This window comes from Triticum urartu, chromosome 5A, assembly GCF_056163025.1.
Source record: "Triticum urartu cultivar PI428250 chromosome 5A, HENAU_Tu73, whole genome shotgun sequence".
Lineage (NCBI taxonomy): Eukaryota > Viridiplantae > Streptophyta > Magnoliopsida > Poales > Poaceae > Triticum > Triticum urartu.
This window is the reverse complement of record NC_141877.1, coordinates 565,582,215-565,594,842: the sequence shown is the minus strand read 5'-3', so window position 1 is coordinate 565,594,842 and position 12,628 is coordinate 565,582,215. Positions and strand designations below refer to the sequence as shown.

Below are 12,628 nucleotides of genomic sequence, written 5' to 3'. Positions count from 1 at the left end.
CCTCGTCCTTTGCCAGTTTCCGCTTATTCCGCAGCCCCTGCTTTGAGTTACAAATGTGAGCAACTGCACCGGTATCAAATACCCAGGAGCTACTACGGGCACTAGTAAGGTACACATCAATTACATGTATATCATATATACCTTTTGTTTTGCCGGCCTTCTTATCCGCTAAGTACTTAGGGCAGTTCCGCTTCCAGTGACCGCTTCCCTTGCAATAAAAGCACTCAGTCTTGGGCTTGGGTCCATTCTTTGGCTTCTTCCCGGCAGCTTGCTTGCCGGGCGCGGCAACTTCCTGGCCGTCTTTCTTGAAGTTCTTTTTACCCTTGCCTTTCTTGAACTTAGTGGTTTTATTGACCATCAACACTTGATGTTCTTTCTTGACTTCTACCTCCGCTGATTTCAGCATTGAGAACAACTCAGGAATGGTCTTTTGCATCCCCTGCATGTTGAAGTTCATCACAAAGCTCTTGTAGCTTGGTGGAAGCGACTGGAGGATTCTGTCAATGACCGCATCATCCGGGAGATTAACTCCCAGCTGAGACAAGCGGTTATGCAACCCAGACATAGTGAGTATGTGCTCACTGACAGAACTATTTTCCTCCATCTTACAGCTGAAGAACTTATCGGAGACTTCATATCTCTCGATCCGGGCATGATCTTGAAAAACCATTTTCAGCTCTTCGAACATCTCATATGCTCCATGTCTCTCAAAACGCTTTTGGAGCCCCGGCTCTAAGCTGTAAAGCATGCCGCACTGAACGAGGGAGTAGTCATCAACACGTGTCTGCCAAGCGTTCATAACGTCTTGGTTCTGTGGGACGGAAGGATCACCTAGCGGTGCTTGTAGGACATAATCTTTCTTGGCAGCTATGAGGATGATCCTCAGGTTCCGGACCCAGTCCGTATAGTTGCTGCCATCATCTTTCAGCTTAGTTTTCTCTAGGAACGCGTTGAAGTTGAGGACTACGTTGGCCATTTGATCTACAAGACATATTGCAAAGATTTTAGACTAAGTTCATGATAATTAAGTTCATCTAATCAAATTATTAATGAACTCCCACTTAGATTAGACATCCCTCTAGTCATCTAAGTATTGCATGATCCGAGTTAACTAGACCGTGTCCGCTCATCACGTGAGACGGACTAGTCAACGTCGGTGAACATCTTCATGTTGATCGTATCTTCTATACGACTCATGCTCGACCTTTCGGTCTTCTGTGTTCCGAGGCCATGTCTGTACATGCTAGGCTCGTCAAGTCAACCTAAGTGTTTGCATGTGTAAATCTGTCTTACACCCGTTGTATGTGAACGTCTGAATAAAACACCCGATCATCACGTGGTGTTTTGAAACAGCGAATTGTCGCAACGGTGCACAATTAGGGGGAACACTTCTTGAAATTATTTATGAGGGATCATCTTATTTACTACCGTCGTTCTAAGTAAACAAGATGCAAAACATGATAAACATCACATGCAATCAAATAATAAACGTGACATGATATGGCCAAATTCACATAGCTCCTTTGATCTCCATCTTGGGGCTCCATGATCATCTTGTCACCGGCTTGACACCATGATCTCCATCATCATGATCTCCATCATCGTGTCTCCATGAAGTTGCTCGCCAACTATTACTTCTACTACTATGGCTAACGCGTTTAGCAATAAAGTAAAGTAATTTACATGGCGTTTCTCAATGACACGCAGGTCATATTAAAAGAATAAAGACAACTCCTATGGCTCCTGCCGGTTGTCATACTCATCGACATGCAAGTCGTGATTCCTATTACAATAGCATGAACAACTCATACATCACATATAGATCATTCATCATTCATCACAACTTTGGCCATATCACATCACAAACCACTTGCTGCAAAAACAAGTTAGATGTCCTCTAATTTTTGTTGCAAGTTTTTACGTGGCTGAAATAGGGTTCTAGCAAGAACGTCTTCTTACCTACGTTAAAGCCACAACGTGATTTGTCAATTTCTATTTACCCTTCATAAGGACCCTGTTCATCGAATCCGCTCCAACTAAAGTAGGAGAGACAGACACCCGCCAGCCACCTTATGCAACTAGTGCATGTTAGTCGGTGGAACCGGTCTCACGTTAGCGTACGTGTAAGGTTGGTCCGGGCCGCTTCATCCCACAATACCGCTGAAGCAAGAAAAGACTAGTAACGGCAAGAAAATTGACAAATCCACGCCCACAACTAATTGTGTTCTACTCGTGCAAGAAGAACTACGCATAGACCTAGCTCATGATGCCACTGTTGGGGAACGTTGCAGAAAACAAAAATTTTCCTACTCGTTTCACCAAGATCATCTAGGAGTTCATCTAGCAATGAGTCATCTAATGCATCTACATACCTTTGTAGATTGCGCACGGAAGCGTTCAAAAGAACGGTGATGATGTAGTCGTACTCGACGTGATCCAAATCACCGATGACCAGCGCCGAACGGACGGCACCTCCGCGTTCAACACACGTACGGGACGGGAGACGTCTCCTCCTTCTTTATCCAGCAAGGGGGGAGGAGAGGTTGATGAAGATCCAGCAGCACGACGGCGTGGTGGTGGATGCAGGGCATCACAGAAGCAGGGCTTCGCCAAGACTACGAGGGAGAGACGTAACGGGGAGAGAGGGAGGCGCCAGGGGCTGGTGTGAAATCCCTCCTCTCCCCCCCACTATATATAGGGGTGCCATGGGGGGGCGCCGGCCCTAGTAGATGAGATCTACTAGGGGGGGCGGCGGCCAAGGGGAGGTTTCCCTCCCCCCCAAGGCACCTAGGGGTGCCTTCCACCACATGGACTCTTCCATGGTGGAAACCCTAGGCGCATGGGCCTATAGGGGCTAGCGCCCCAGCCCACTATGGGCTGGGTTCCCTCCTATTTCAGCCCATGGGGCCCTCCGGGATAGGTGGCCCCACCCGGTGGACCCTCGGGACCCTTCCGGTGGTCCCGGTACAATACCGATAACCCCGAAACTTGTCCCGATGCCCGAAACAGCACTTCCTATATATAATTCTTTACCTCCGGACCATTCCGGAACTCCTCGTGACGTCCGGGATCTCATCCGGGACTCCGAACAACATTCGGGTTTCTGCATATACATATCTTCACAACCCTAGCGTCACCGAACCTTAAGTGTGTAGACCCTACGGGTTCGGGAGACAAGCAGACATGACCGAGACGACTCTCCGGTCAATAACCAACAGCGGGATCTGGATACCCATGTTGGCTCCAACATGCTCCACGATGATTTCATCGGATGAACCACGATGTCGAGGATTCAATCAACCCCGTATGCAACTCCCTTTGTCAATCGATATGTTACTTGCCCGAGATTCGATCGTCGGTATCCCAATACCTCGTTCAATCTCGTTACCGGCAAGTCACTTTACTCGTACCGTAATGCATGATCCCGTGACCAGACACCTGGTCACTTTGAGCTCATTATGATGATGCATTACCGAGTGGGCCCAGCGATACCTCTCCGTCATACGGAGTGACAAATCCCAGTCTTGATCCATGTCAACCCAACAGACACTTTCGGAGACACCTGTAGTCTACCTTTATAGCCACCCAGTTACGTTGTGACGTTTGGTATACCCAAAGCACTCCTACGGTATCCGGGAGTTACACGATCTCATGGTCTAAGGAAAAGATACTTTGACATTGGAAAACTCTAGCAAACGAACTATACGATCTTGTGCTATGTTTAGGATTGGGTCTTGTCCATCACATCATTCTCCTAATGATGTGATCTCGTTATCAATGACATCCAATGTCCATAGTCAGGAAACCATGACTATCTGTTGATCAACGAGCTAGTCAACTAGAGGCTTACTAGGGACATGTTGGTGTCTTTTATTCACACATGTATTACGATTTCCGGATAACACAATTATAGCATGAATAAAGACAATTATCATGAACAAGGAAATATAATAATAAAGCTTTTATTATTGCCTCTAGGGCATATTTCCAACAGCGTGTTGTGCCGCGCTATTCGTCGCTCTACCCCAAACGGACACACCTGGACAAGACGGGGTCGCGTGGTGGAGTTGGCCGTAGGGCATGTTTGGGGAAATTTTTGGTGCTCCCACACCTCCCGTGCTATGATGATATGGGAGCTTGTGGTCCGTTGGATCCAATATCCAGCGGTCACAAGAAGAATCTGCACAAACTTGCAGACACATCCTCAAGGAGACCCATAATTTTGTGCAGATCCAGAGGCTTCAACACTAACCGGTCGGTCTCCTATCCGACGGCCCACAAGCACTTGTATCACCGTAGCACCTGAAATTCTCCCAGGCATGTTTAGTTGAGGAACAAAATAAAATGAAATGCCATGATTTCCGTTCTAAAGAAATATGTTGGTTCCATTTTCATATTTTGTTGGAACAAAAAAATTGATTAAATCGATTCTGTTTATGCGCTTGGTTGAAGAGATGGGATGAGTCACGATTGATCCAGCTCATCTCTTTTATATAGAGATGGTGAGATTGCCCCCCATATGTAACTTTGTATAATCTATACAAATATAGCTACAATTCCTTGCATAAAAAAATATAGCTACAATTTTTCCCTTTCTATTTATTCATAGTAAAAGAACATGCATATGAAAAAAAATGGTGCAAACACAACTAGTGCATCATTTTGTAGATTCTATCAATTATATGCCTTGTGGAAAGTTCGTCACATTCCTCCGCAATGACGGTTACACCTTTGCTACAGTGGACACTAGAAATGATGCCACGGTGCTTCCCAACTCGGTCATCTTATGCAAGAAGCTATTCGACATCCAGAATCAATACAAGATCGTCGGCAACAATAAGGGGAAGGACTCTGTGGCTGATCTCAGCGCGGTCGTCATCGACCCCCGTCCTATGCCTGCATGAAAGATGGCATTGATACAGAGAACTTGGAAACCACATGGGAGCAACCTTTGAATCCAGAGTATGTCGTTTATGCAGCCAAGGACACCTACGCAAGCTACGACGTGTACAGACGGGTCTTGAACATGAGGACATTTTTGCTTCCCGTGCATAGCCCCGAGGCAAAATCCCATCACGTTCTGGTTCATACAATTAGATCCAATGCCACCCCAAAGCGAAAACCCATCATCGATACACCTCACACATACATAAATCTCGATCAAAGTCCAAACGCGACGTCAGACACAACATGGCCTAACACATCATTGTCGCTGAAAACTCTTTGCCATAGTCACCCCGAGAGACCATGCCGCGACCAATGCGTCCTCCTTCTGGTCCTTTCCCTGGCGAACCAAAGAGGACCGCGACGAGAGAAAAACCTGGCAGAGAGTGTGGGAGTATTCCAAGTGGGTCGAGCAGGAAGAGCTCCCTAAGGACGAGTGGATCTATTCCTTTACAATAAAAAATGACAACAAAAAAATAGAGGAAACAACACCAAGAAATTTTATTGTCGGTACACATTACAGAGTCTTGTATCTTGCTGTACCACAATGAAAGGAAAAAAGGCGCCAAATTGAAGAGAACATAAGTATGGACAATGAACTAAAGGGACTACCCAACCAAAATAGAAATAGTATGCCGATCAATGGCAAAAGTCACTCTTCTTGAGGCCGGAGAACATGGCACACTATACATCCGTTCGAGAAAGGTGAGGCCGGAGAGGTGGTCGAGCATCGCGGGTGGGAACGGGCAAAGGGCTCTACAGAGAAGGGGCTGCAAAGCAAAGCAAGAGGGATCCCAGTGTGCGCGACGTCCGCCATGCTGCATAAAAACAACAAACTTATAGAAAAACCCAACCTCCGTCAGAAAAAGACCTAACCACCCACAAAGACCCCAACTCGCACAAACCGAATACCTTCCCCAACGATCCGATCAAGGAAACTCCCCGGCATACCGGATCCGGCACACTCAAAGAAATGGCCGAGCGAGGGACCCCAATTAGTGCTCGGGTCCATGAAACACCGAGACACCCCAGACCAAGCCAAAGCTGGGTCAGGCTACTCCGGGTATCTCTCATAGACCGTATACCGCGACAACGTCTCCCACAGGCTGCACTTGGATGTTGTGCGGCGTTGGCCACCCGGACTCTTGCCATCGCGACCCTGGCCGGATAGCCCTCATGTCTGGTTGGCTTGTCATCGCGACCCCGGGTCAGATTGCCCTCATGGCTACTCGGGCTCTTGACGTCACGATCGCGGTTGGATGGACCGGAAGAGAATGACGCTTACAGGCCGACCCATCCTCATACAATGCGCGCGGAAGAGTGCATGAGAAGGCCCGCAGAGAGGTGGCTTAGTCGCGCCCGCGGCCCACGCATCATGGACCTTTAAAGAAAATTGGCTGGGTGTGGGGTGTTGCGAAGATCAGACGACGCAAAGCGCACCATAGAGGCATCTGCGCGAGGCGAGCGTGAAACAGGTGATGCGAAGGGCACTCGTGGGTGTGATGCCCCTAGGAGGCGGGTACTCCAGCATCCTTCATCGGAGTAATATGCATATTGCCATGGACATGCACAATTCTGATATGTACAATCTAAACGATTAGCGAATCAATCTAATCTGGATCCCAAAAATATGCTAACTGTGTATCCTCATCGGCAAAATCGCATTGCCGCTGGAGAACCACCCTAAAAAACCCGAACTGCAACCGAATCATCCCTCAATCTACATGTATGGAGCAATGGTCAGGTAGATAAAATTTTATAGCATCAAACAAAGGTGGAGTTGTTGCCGCTCTAGGTGGGTGTATGTCGCTGGAGGTAGAAGGAAACCTCGGCCAGGCATCATCATAATCCCTACCTTCGTCATGGCGGGTGTTCCGGAAACCACAACCCTAGTGGAGATCCCCGCCGCCTCATCCAACGTCCCTGCCACCTATGGGCGGTCGATAGACGCGGAGCGTGGCTTTTTGCAGATGTGGGAATGAACCTTGAATATTCTCTCCAATTGCGCGGTGTTGAGCCACCCCCTGTGTAACGGTGGCGAGCCAACGCTTGTGAGCACTACCATTGACTGCGCAAGGAGACGAGCGATGCGCTGGTGGGTGTCAGTGGCCGTCGGTGAAAATGAAGGGATGGTGAGAGAGGGGTGTGAATGCAGGTTTGGGCGATGAAGAGGCTGGAGTGAGGAGTAATGACCCATATGTCCTGTCTCCCGCTTCCCAAAGCATGCAGACGAGTGGCACGCGTGGCTCGTCAGAGCCTGGTGCCGAAGAAATAGCTGATTTAGTGATTCCTCTTTAGCGAGGCCCAAAGCTACTTTAAGGTATGTGCGGTCTATGAATTCAAAGGAACTCAGGCTACCAAGCAGGTCAATTTTGCATCCCGAGGACGTGTATGGGACGTGACCTACAAACACGTGACGAGAGCACCCACATTAACCATAGCGTGTTAATCCAGTCGTACCTTCACCTACTGCTCAGCTTCTTATCCAAAGTCCTATAACCGAAGAAGTCCACGATCAACTCTGTCTCACACACACGTACTACGACAACAAGATAATGTGCAGGATAACCCTAAATATAAACACGCGGGAAATTGTCAAGGATCCAACAATCACAACTCGCCGTTAAATACGCCCATCTCTGCACCATTGGACATGCAAGCTGAGCAAACCAGATCAGCTCCTCCGAAGAAGACTTCGGCGATCGCATCAGACCACCACCATCCATTCCTAGCTTGCTAGCTGATCCCAATGGTGAGCAGCACCGCTCTCTCTGTCTTGGCCGCGCTCCTGCTCCTCGCGGCTGCCGGGGCGCCGGCGTCCACGGCGGAGAAGGAAACCCGGCTGCGGGTCTACTGGCACGACGTCGTGAGCGGCGGGCCGAACGCAAGGGTGGTGCAGGTGGCGGAGGCGCCGTCCTCCAACGCCTCCGCCACGGGCTTCGGCACCGTGCTCGTCATCGACGACCCGCTCACCGAGGGGCCCAACCTGACGTCGAGGCTCCTCGGTCGCGCGCAGGGCGTCTACATTAGCGCCGGCAAGGACAGCCTGTCGCTGTTCGTGGCCATGAACTTCGTCTTCGTCGACGGCGCCTACAATGGGAGCAGCATCGCCATCATCGGACCCAATCAAGCAGACCGGGCCGTCAGAGAGATGCCCGTCGTTGGCGGCACCGGCGTCTTTCGGTTTGCGCGCGGCTACTGCCAGTTGCGGACCCACTGGTTCGACGGCAAGACCGGCGACGCCACCGTCGAGTACAGGATCCATCTCCGCCACGACTGATGCATTGTCAGCTGGACTAATAATAAGTTTGTTGTTCCTACACATATGGTTTCCTGAGTTTACCCCTAGCTTATTGTAAATTTTAAAGGTATGTGCATGTGTTATACGGATATGAGTATTCGGAATAATACGGTGTTAATAAACGTTTCATATTTAAAATGAAATACTACCTCACTGCAAAAACGTCTTAGCTTTTGAGACGAAGATAGTAGAAAAAACACCGAAGACCTAAGACTGCATCCTCACTAAGCACAACAGGACCGATCAGGCGATCGCAAAGATGAAGCTCATCGTCAGCCCCAACATTTGAGATGGAACCATTCGTTTCAGATCAAAACAATAAAAGCATTAGAGACGCGTTTCAGTGGGCCAACGACCTGGGACATGTTTAGTCGAGGAACCAAATGAAATGAAATGCCATGGTTCTATTCTAGTGGATTTCGTTCAAACTTTAAAAATGAAATAACTCGGTTCCGTTCATGCACTTGGCTCGAGAGATATGATGAGTCAAATGCTTGCCTCTTTTATATAGGAATAAAACGCACAGAACCATCATATTAGCGTCATAGTTCTCGGAAAATCACCACTTTTCAAAACCGTGATATTTCGCACCGAACTGAAAAATTGATAGTGCCCAAATCAAGTAGCAGCTTCACCATGATTTTTTTTTCCTCATTTGTAAGCACCGGAACCATGAAGGAGCTCTTGGACGGCTCGCCCCACTGCACGGGACAAGGCCCGGCCTCTAGCGCGTGCGCGTACACGCAGACGGGGATGGAGTCGCTGATGCATCCTACTCCTGGGGCGGGCCGGTTCTCGGGTTTAATCGAAGCAGAGGTGGCGGCCATGGAAGCAATGTGAGGAGCAGAGGGCCTCTGGTGACCAACGGAGACAACGAGATCTGAAGAGATAACGAAGGAGGAAGAAGAAGACCAAGTTAACTTGCATGTGTGGCATTTTTACTGCCAACTCAGCCTGATAGACGGGCCGGGCCGATTAGTCTCGTCATCAAAGTCATTAGAATTATGAATCAGTGTTTTTTGTCACTGCCAATTTTTTGGTTCAATACGAAATGTCACGTTTTATAAAGTGGTGGTTTTTCGAGAGCTATGACGCTAATGTGATGGTTCTGTACATTTTACTCTTTATATTGAGATGGAGAGGTTACCTTCCATAGATAAATGGTGTATAATCTATGAAAACACGAAAATACACAATGAAACTTGGGTCTAGGCGCACGTGAATTGAAAAAAAAGAATCTTTCTAGATCAAGTATTGTCTAGTGTATTACTCTCATGTAGGGTTTTGCCGCAAAATGACTTTTGAGTTCTCGTAACAAATAAAAACAAAACCTATATTGTATTAAGCTTAATATTCACACAATTTGTACTTGTAAATTTGTCTTTTTTTTCAATGATACCAATGAAGTCATTTTGCCCCGAAACTTTTCACGTGAGTGATACACTGACAATGCTTCTTCCTACAAAGTTTTAATTTTTTTACTATTTTCCTTTTCCTTTTGCCCAGACAGGTGCACCTAGACCCATGTTTCAAAAATTTGCACTGATGAAAACTTAACAAAAATATATTCCCTTTGAGGAAATTGCACAAATATTTGGGGCTGAGGTAACACAAAACCACAATTCCAGAACTACTCGGTAACAAAGGACACAAATTTGTTCTGATTAGTCAGTTAAGGAGAATTATGACGTGTGGGTTCAATCTTAAATGATCAATTTGGGAAATTTGCAACCAATTTAGCCCAGTCATTTCAAATTTGGAAAGTTTTTCGTAATTTTCCTTTAAGGAATCAAAGTTAAAAAGCTAAGTAAATTACAGCTATTCGGAACATCTGAATTATGAAATGATCAATCTAGGGAATCTTCAGCCAATTTAGCCCAGCCATTTAAAATTTGGAGAGTTTTTGTAAGATAAAACTGGTTTGTTTGTGTTTTTTGTTACCAACTAATTCTGGAGTTGGGAACTCCCCTAAAGTCAAGGTTTTGTGTTACCTATTCATAGTAAAAAGAATTTACATACGAAAAAAGGAGCAAACACAATTAGTGGACCATTTTGTAAATTCTATCGATTGTCCAGAACAACAATAGTTGAATAGTAGGAACTATCTCAATCTGAGCCATCCGTGCGGCAGATTTACGTCAGGCCACGACACCGACTTGCCATGCTCCAAGAAGTACCGGCAGCACATCAACATGTAGGGCGTGTTTGGTTGCAGTTTGAAACAGTACCTGCATTGCATGTCCATCTCAACCCAGGCTGGTTGCTGAAATACAACCTCATATGCAGCAGATGCAACTTGTTTGGTTGCCTGCATCGCATGGAGAGGGATTTACCCCTCTGCTGTTTGGTTGCCGTTTTTGTGCTTAGGGTGTGAGCAGATGCAAACTTTAGCTGTTTGGTTGCAAACAGCGTTTGTGTTATGCTCACCCCATTCAAATGTGATGGCCTTACCACCACATGATCAGCACAACAACAAGTTTAAACAAAGCAAGCAATGTAATGACAGCAAACTTAATACAGCAAGTAAGGAAAAGACAGCAAACTACTTAACTACTTAGCATAAGTCTAGATTAAAAGTAGGGGCATCCTCCTTCCCTGCTCCATGCCAGGGTGCTGCTCCTGGCCAAAATATGAACAAGTTATGAGCACAAGTCTCGCCACACACCATAAAAGTTATCCGCTAACACCTTACTTAAGTTAACTACATAGCCTGATCGATGTTACCAACGCAATTGTGTCTGCTGCAACGAAACCTACACATCACCGAGGAGTCATGGTTGTAGATCTGAACCTTCAGTCCGAGTCCTGAGATGCGCACAACGACGAGGTCGCCGAGGACGATCCGGTGGCGGCGGCAGAAGTAGTTCCAGCCCCGGCCAAGCACCATGTGCCCCTCAAAGTTCTGCACCTGCACCCGGAACACGCACCGCTTATTCGCCGACAGCCTGACGACGCGCGGGGGCCGCTTGATGACCAGCCAGGTGTTCATCACCTCCACGAACTTGGGAGGCACGACGAGCATGGTGAGCTCCTCGTTGTCCTTGATCTGCTGGTAAAAGCACATCGGCTCCCTAGCCCCCTCCCCGTGGCCCTGCCTCGGAGATCGTCCCCTTGAACGAGGCACGCTCATGAAGGCGATCCTGCCAAGCAGGTCCATCTTCCTGAGCCACTTGTTCGTGGGGATGAAATCCTCGGCGCGCTCAGCTCCGGTCACCACCTGAGCTCCTCCTCCCGGCACATCCCAGTCAGTCTTCAATATCTTGTCAGGTAAGATGACAAGTATTAGTGCACAAACTCTTTGCAAAATGGCACTGATCAAGGACATTTTCCCAAGATCAAATGACACCGATCAGTCCACAAACTCTTTGAGGAAATGCCACTTATCAATGGCACTTGCTGTTGGGCAAGTCCACTGATCAGTGCCACTGATCAGTGGACTTGCCCAACAGCAAGTGCCATTGATAAGTGGCATTTGCCTATCAATGACACTTGTTGTTAGGCAAATGCCACTGATCAGTTGACTTGCTGTTGGGCAAGTCCACTGATCAATGTCATCTTCTTTGATGCAACTGGCACTCAACACTGCACTATCCTAAACATGGTGACATCTGAAAATAGCAACACCAAGTACCAATGGCACCCATGTGCAGCCATGCAGATTTGGCACCATCCTAAAATGCTCCTACTACATGCACGTATAACATTCAACACAAACCCTAGTTAGAACATGTACGTTAGCAATATGAAACATGAACATGATCCTATCTAGAACATGAACATGCCATCAGTCAACATGATTCTAGCATTCATCACTCAACATGAAGAACATGAACATGCCATCAGTCAACATGATTCTAACATTCATCACTCAACATGAACATGATTCTAGCATGAACACACCTATTAGCATGAACACAAATCATAGGACACACAAGCATTAGCACAAGAAAAATTATCCTAGCACACACTGTACAAAACAAGAACACATCAGTCCGACTGGATTCGATTGGGATCGCATCCAATTGGATCTGCTATAATCCTATCTAATCCTATCGAATCCACTAACTACTATCACATGCCTAACAAATAAACATCTAATCTACATCTAAGAGCAAGGATTGAGGGGTTTGATTCACCGGAGCACGCGCAGCCGCGGCGAACCGAGGCCGGGGTGAAAACCCCGACAGGAAGGAGAGAGGGGGCGGAGCAGATGAGGAGCCGGCCCCGGCGACGGCATGCGGCCTCGGCCTCGTGCTCAACGCCACGCCGGAGGTCGAGAAGGACGGCCCGCCGACCGGAGAAAACCCTTGGACGGGGGTCAAGAAAACCCCCGTGGCCAATGGGGTGCCAAGAAGGGGCGGCTCCGTCGACGGCGCCGGCGCC

At 47.7% G+C, this 12,628-nt stretch overlaps 1 pseudogene; it reads left to right on the top strand.

Moving 5' to 3' along the window:
• Nucleotides 1-7,572: 7,572 nt before the first annotated feature.
• Nucleotides 7,573-8,374, top strand: LOC125505972 (dirigent protein 22 pseudogene; annotated as a pseudogene).
• The last annotated feature ends 4,254 nt before the right edge of the window (nt 8,375-12,628 follow it).